General features: G+C 36.6%; 1 protein-coding gene across 7 annotated transcripts in view; it reads left to right on the forward strand.

Annotated features, from left to right (window-relative positions):
• Positions 1–6,528, forward strand: part of micu3a (mitochondrial calcium uptake family, member 3a) — a 188,389-nt gene that overhangs the window by 61,688 nt on the left and 120,173 nt on the right. The gene's annotated exons all lie outside the window — the stretch shown is intronic.

Below are 6,528 nucleotides of genomic sequence, written 5' to 3' on the forward strand. Positions count from 1 at the left end.
GTATCATTCATGAAGAGGAATGTAATAGTTAATTTTTGACAAAATATACATTATTTACATTATAATATTCTCTTCATATATTTATTTGTTTATACATATTTGTAGCGCATCTTCTTTTAGATAAATACACAAATATATCATTAATCAGAATGTCCATTGTCAGTGTTTCGCTTAAAGTTTTCAGTATAAGATGAAGATGTTTGTGTTATGATTGTATGGCTCTACAAATCTCTTTGGCTTTAATTGAAAAACTAGGCCTCAAATCTTATATAAGGCTTAGAAACAAAATCAGCATTGTTCAAATGAGAAGCAGGCTGCACAAGCCAAAATAAACCAGGCTGAGAATTGAGAAGTAGAGGGGAACTGTAACAACTAATGGACCCAATGGCAAAAGCAAATGTCCTTTATGATAAAAGATGTCTATTATCAGAACTGTCAAAAGAAAAGAAAAATCAAAAAAGAGAATTGAAACTGTTTATATAATGTACAAGAGTCAAGGGAGAAAATTCACAAAAGGGACCCTGTGAGCCAAGAGTCAAAAACCATAAATAAAGAGCTAAGCAATTTAAAGCCAGAAGATCAAAAATAAAAAAAACTAAAATACAAAAGGTAATTATTATAATACTAGCCAATCCACATAATCAGGCCAGTTTTTTAATGATTTTTAAGCACAGGGAGAAAATTAACATTTGACAAATCAGTAATGTAATAAATCAGCAAGAAAAGCAACATTGTGACCATGCACGGAACGAACCAACACACAATCGTCCGTGACTGAAAATTGGCGGACCGCCATCACTCATGTGCCCACCTCCAACTCGTCACTTGAGTCGTTGTCGTCTTTGCACTGTCCAGATGCACCTGTGACTCACGTGGACTTTTCGTGTTCCTGCAGGAGCATCAAAGAAGACGCACGTTTGTCGTGGATGCGAATTGCTGTATATAGCGCGTAAAATAGTTTGCTATGGTGCACGCGGTCGTGAGTCGTAACCGAAAACTCGGTTTTTAAAGATTGCTTACTTCATTATGTTTTAACCTCAGTTGTAAAGGATCGTTTTAAGGATCCCATGAGATACCCCTCGCAAACCGTTTTACACGCTGCATATGGCGATTCACCTCCGCGAGGAACATGCCTCTATGAACAGTCAATGTGGCTTGGAGATGCCAGGAGTTGGTGGGAGTGGCTCCTTCCTGCGTGCGCCATAGGTGTCTTACTTGTCCAATTGTATCTGGCTGCTCAGTGAATCCACGCCCCTTCCGGCGTGCTTTCCATGGTTGTCTTGCCTTAGTGAATTATATATATAGATACTTCCTACTGTTTTTCCCAATAAAAGACTGATTCCCATCAATGTAATCTGTATTTAAATACCCAGTACACTTCTTCCTTACAATATTCTTCCTCTTGACATATCTTTTTTTTTTTTTTTTTAAATTCCCATAGGGAGCTTTCTCAAGGATTTCCCTAGCTGTGCTAAACTCCCTAGTTTTCTGGTAGTCTTACTGGGGCATGTCTCTGATTTTACGATAATTTATTTTAAATCTGTACAGTTTCTCATTTTTAGTTATGGTATTTTCATTCTTTGAAAACATTTCTTATCTCTTTGTGCACTTCAGATTTGTTAATCTCTGTGCACATACAGACTAGAGTATAAAAAACGTCCCAAATCCTAAGCGCGTTGATTAACAAACATAAAGTGTTTTGTGGAATAATGTGGTATCCAGTAAGTGCGATATTTTTTTTTCTGCTTTACAACTTATGGAGTACATGTATATATTTGTTATAACTATTATATTTGTAAAGGAGTATGGTGCTCTGACCCTCCCAGTGGGGAAATGCACAACTTGAGACAATTCAGTCATGAAGCATGCCAATCTTTATTTTTTTCCTTTTATGTAAAGTGTTTGCTTCCTAAATCCTCCCAAACCTGTTGTTCTTCATTTTTGTAAACAGAAGCTATTTGAATGTTTCTTGTTTGTTTTGAGAGTATGGACAGCGATTGAGAGCATGACAATAATCATATTTGTACATTTTTTATAGAGAAAAAAGTATACTTTTAATATCCGTCTAATTGTTGTATAATTTAAATTTTAAAAGAATACTGTATAATAAATCATACATCAAAATCTTAGTACTATATTATTAAATATGTTACATCATAAATTTTTGCTGTTTCTTTGTATGCCAAACACTTCAGAATATTGCAGTACATTCCTAAATATCTGAAGGTGAAAACGCATATTTTTTAGTTTTAACCCTGCAGCAATATGTATATGTTCTTCAGTTCTGTTTAGGCCTTATTGAATATGTCCAACATTTTTAAAGTTTACAGTGCATCCGGAAAGTATTCACAGCGCATCACTTTTTCCACATTTTGTTATGTTAAAGCCTTATTTCAAAATGGATTACATTAATTTTTTTCCTCAGAATTCTACGCACCACACCCCATGATGACAACGTGAAAAAAGTTTACTTGAGATTTTTGCTAATTTATTAAAAATAAAAAAATTGAGAAAGCACATGTACATAAGTATTCACAGCCTTTGCCATTAAGCTCAAAATTGAGCTCAGGTGCATCCTGTTTCCCCTGATCATCCTTGAGATGTTTCTGCAGCTTAATTGGAGTCCACCTATGGTAAATTCAGTTGATTGGACATGATTTGGAAAGGCACACACCTGCCTATATAAGGTACCCCAGTTGACAGTTCATGTCAGAACACAAGCCAAGTATGAAGCCAAAGGAATTGTATGTAGACCTCCGAGACAGGATTGTCTCGAGGTACAAATCTGGGGAAGGTTACAGGAAAATTTCTGCTGCTTTGAAGGTCCCAATGAGCACAGTGGCCTCTATCATCCATAAGTGAAAGAAGTTCAAAACCACCAGGACTCTTCCTAGAGCTGGCCGGCCATCTAAACTGAGCGATCGGAGGAGAAGGGCCTTAGTCAGGGAGGTGACCAAGAACCCGATGGTCACTCTGTCTGAGCTCCAGAGGTCTTCTGTGGAGAGAGGAGAACCTTTCAGAAGGACAACCATCTCTGCAGCAATCCACCAATCAGGCCTGTATGGTAGAGTGGCCAGACAGAAGCCACTCCTTAGTGGTTAGTTTGTATTTAGATTTATTTCTCTTAATTTTAAAGATTGTGCTAAAAAACAATAATTTCAAAATATATATCACAAAAATAAATGCATAGTGCTCATGAAGGCTTCCATCAAACAAAATAAATATTTATTTATATCAGATTTATAAATACTGTATATCTAATGTACTTTTTCTTTTATCAGACTTCATTAAGGTTTTACTCATATTGAATTATATTTCATTAAGCACATTCATGAAACGAGGACTAAGCATTTTCAGCACAAAAGCAGATCTGATTGACTTTTATAAGTAACTTAAGATTTTTGACTGTTTTTCTTTGGTTTAAAGTGGCTGCAGTGTCAACAACATCCACTTTTTCTGCATATTCCTCAGTTAGTTAAATGCTCTTAGGTAATGTCTATGGTGAAACATCTTAGTAAAATTTATGGTTTTATAACATGACCATAAGCTGCTTAGAAATGTTTACACATGGTGATACTCTTTATGAGAAGTAAGTTGATAGGCAATTGTTGTTTAAGAGCATATTGGTTTGTTTTATGATCCAAAAAAGATAATATATGATTTGGTTAAAGTATTAACATAAAGCCTTTTGCAAACTAATGGATTTCAAAGTAAATATATAAAAGATATTCACTACAGACATATTTATAAGTTTAATGTGTAATGTATGTAAACTCATATTTCCCATTTTAACATCCAAATTTTAAAAGGCCATTTAAATGCTGCCTTTGGTTACTTTGAAAGGTTTTATTTCCCCAAGTAACCAATGTGTTGCATGATGCAAATAGCCCAATACATTAAGTGTATCGATTTTATTTTTAAAAGCTTTACAAAATGTGCATGTGAGAGAGGCTTTTTATAATTAATGCAATGGATAAACTGGTAAATGTGATCAGCGCAAGAAAACTCTTTATTTTGAATAGTAATTACCCAATAATCCTTTAAATCATCTGCAAATAGAAGATATGGGTTTTTTTTGTTTGGTCAGTAAACAATACCACAAGTTCTGCGAGCATCAGTTGTTCAGAAGCTGTTTGAATGTCAAAAAGAAATTCACTGTTGTTTTCAGAATGAAAAGTAGTAATCAGAAAATGTATCTTTTGGGCTAACAAAATTGTATGTGATTTTATTTTTTGTATATGTTATTTCAAAATTAAAAGATATCACTTATGAAGTTATTAATGTGCATAGTAATTAGATAAAGCCTGTAAAGGTTGGGGAGATTACTATTATTGGTTTGTATGTATGGATAGATTATAAATGAAGTATTTTAACATATATTATAGGTTGATTTCTCTCCCACCATTTTCTTAACTCATTTAACTCACTTTTATGGCAATGGATAAAAGCCAGGAACAATCTCTGAACCCAGTACTAATTTATCGCAAATGGCAGCCATATGCATACACCTGCAATTACTCTCTCTCGTTCAATTTGGAGATGGCTATTAATCTAATCTACATGTCTTTCATATGTAACAGAAAATCAGGAACTACTGGTTTAAAAAAAAAATTGCCCTTGGAGGCCTAACTAGTTATAGCTCTGAGATTTTGAACCAAAGCCCTTGTTGATGTGATACAGTAGTGTCAACACTACCATGCTTCCCAGTCATTTTCAATTAGGAAAGCTTCTCTCTAGATCCTCTTTTATAGAAGGCTTCACTTGTCCAAGGCTTTTTTACCCATTTATTACTTGTTATTCAGGTCAAAAAAATGATTGTGACATTTGGCTCCATACATTTTAGGTAAAAGCTAAAGTAGGGAAAATTAAAAACTAAAGAGAAAACTACCGTATTTACTCGTGTACCGCGCACCCTAATTTTTACAAAGAAAATCGGGGAAAATCGTTTTGCCCTGTGTATGATGCGCGTTGTGATTGTATAGGAAGCATTTAGAGAGAGAGTGCAAGAGCGCAAGCAAGTGAGAGAGAGAGAGCACGAGTGTGCAAGCAAGCGAGCAAGAGAGAGCGAGTGCGCGAGCAAGCGAGAGAGAGAAAGAGAGAGTGCGAGCAAGCAAGCGAGAGAGAGAGAGCGTGAGTGCGTTTGCAACCGAGAGAGAGAGAGAGCGTGAGTGCGCCAACAACTGAGGGAGAGAGCGCAAGCAAGCGTGAGAGAGAGCATGAGTGCCCGAGCAAGCGAGCCCAAGCAGAAGAAGTAAACATTGCAGAATTACATTTCCTCATGTATGACACGCACCTGATTTTCTAATGCTAATTTTCAGGGAAAAATGTGTTTGTGGACACGCACAAATACGGTACTGTCTTACATACCTTACGTTCACAGTGAGAGAGTCGGGTAATTCCTTCTTACCCATTTCATTACTGTTGATGCATTTTGTTTAATTACAGTCAAGTCATTTCTAAATGGTTAATAGTACATGCACTCATGTCTTTGAAGCTAAATAATTAGTAGTTAAAAAAGAAAAAGTACTCTTTACCAAATCATTTTGGGACGAAAATAACAAACACTTATAAAAAATATTTATAGAATAAGCAACAAAGCAGCTGAATGCAGTTGCTTCTTAGCCTTTTTTACTAAACTTCTCATTTAGTGAGATGGCTTGCCTTATCTATACTAATAAAAGGCAAAGCCCTCACTCACTCACTCACTCACTCACTCACTCATCACTAATTCTCCAACTTCCGGTGTAGGTAGAAGGCTGAAATTTGGCAGGCTCATTCCTTACAGCTTACTTACAAAAGTTGGGCAGGTTTCATTTCGAAATTCTACGCCTAATGGTCATAACTGGAAGGTATTTTTCTCCATTATCTGTAATGGAGTTGAGCTGGAATGACGTGGGGGGGGCGGAGTTTCGTGTGACATCATCACGCCTCTCACGTAATCACGTGAACTGACTGTCAACGCAGTGCGTAGAAAACCAGGAAGACCTCCAAAAAGCGCTTAAGAAAACATGCATTATATAATTGAGAAGGCAGCGAAACAATAAGAAGCGAGCGAGTGACATATACTACCATATTCATGAGTGATGCTACCTCGAAAAGAAAGCAAGGTGTAAACCTAAACTTTAAATTAAGTTCATAGACAGGCTACTGCTGGCGTTTCACATGCCCACAGGTAATGCGGGATACAAGTTTAATGAGAGGGCGCAGGATATAAACGAGAGTTTTGATCACTTTGTAACTAAGTTAAAATTGTAGGTGAAGGGGTGTGCTAATGCAAATTCCGAGAGACTGTGTTTGTGGGGGATTGACAGTTAAGGCGGGTGGGGGAGTCACGTCATCATATCCCCTCCCATTCATCTAATTTCGCTCTGAGCTGAGCTCCGCGGCTAACGCCGTCTTCCGAAGCAACTTTGTCAGACTGCCACCAAATACTCACAGAAAAATCCACAAGTTAATACACACGCTGTCTCTAGAGTTTCTACACACTGAATCCTCCAGGCACTACTTACAAAAGGTCACATTGACAAT

This window comes from Polypterus senegalus, chromosome 4, assembly GCF_016835505.1.
Source record: "Polypterus senegalus isolate Bchr_013 chromosome 4, ASM1683550v1, whole genome shotgun sequence".
NCBI lineage: Eukaryota > Metazoa > Chordata > Cladistia > Polypteriformes > Polypteridae > Polypterus > Polypterus senegalus.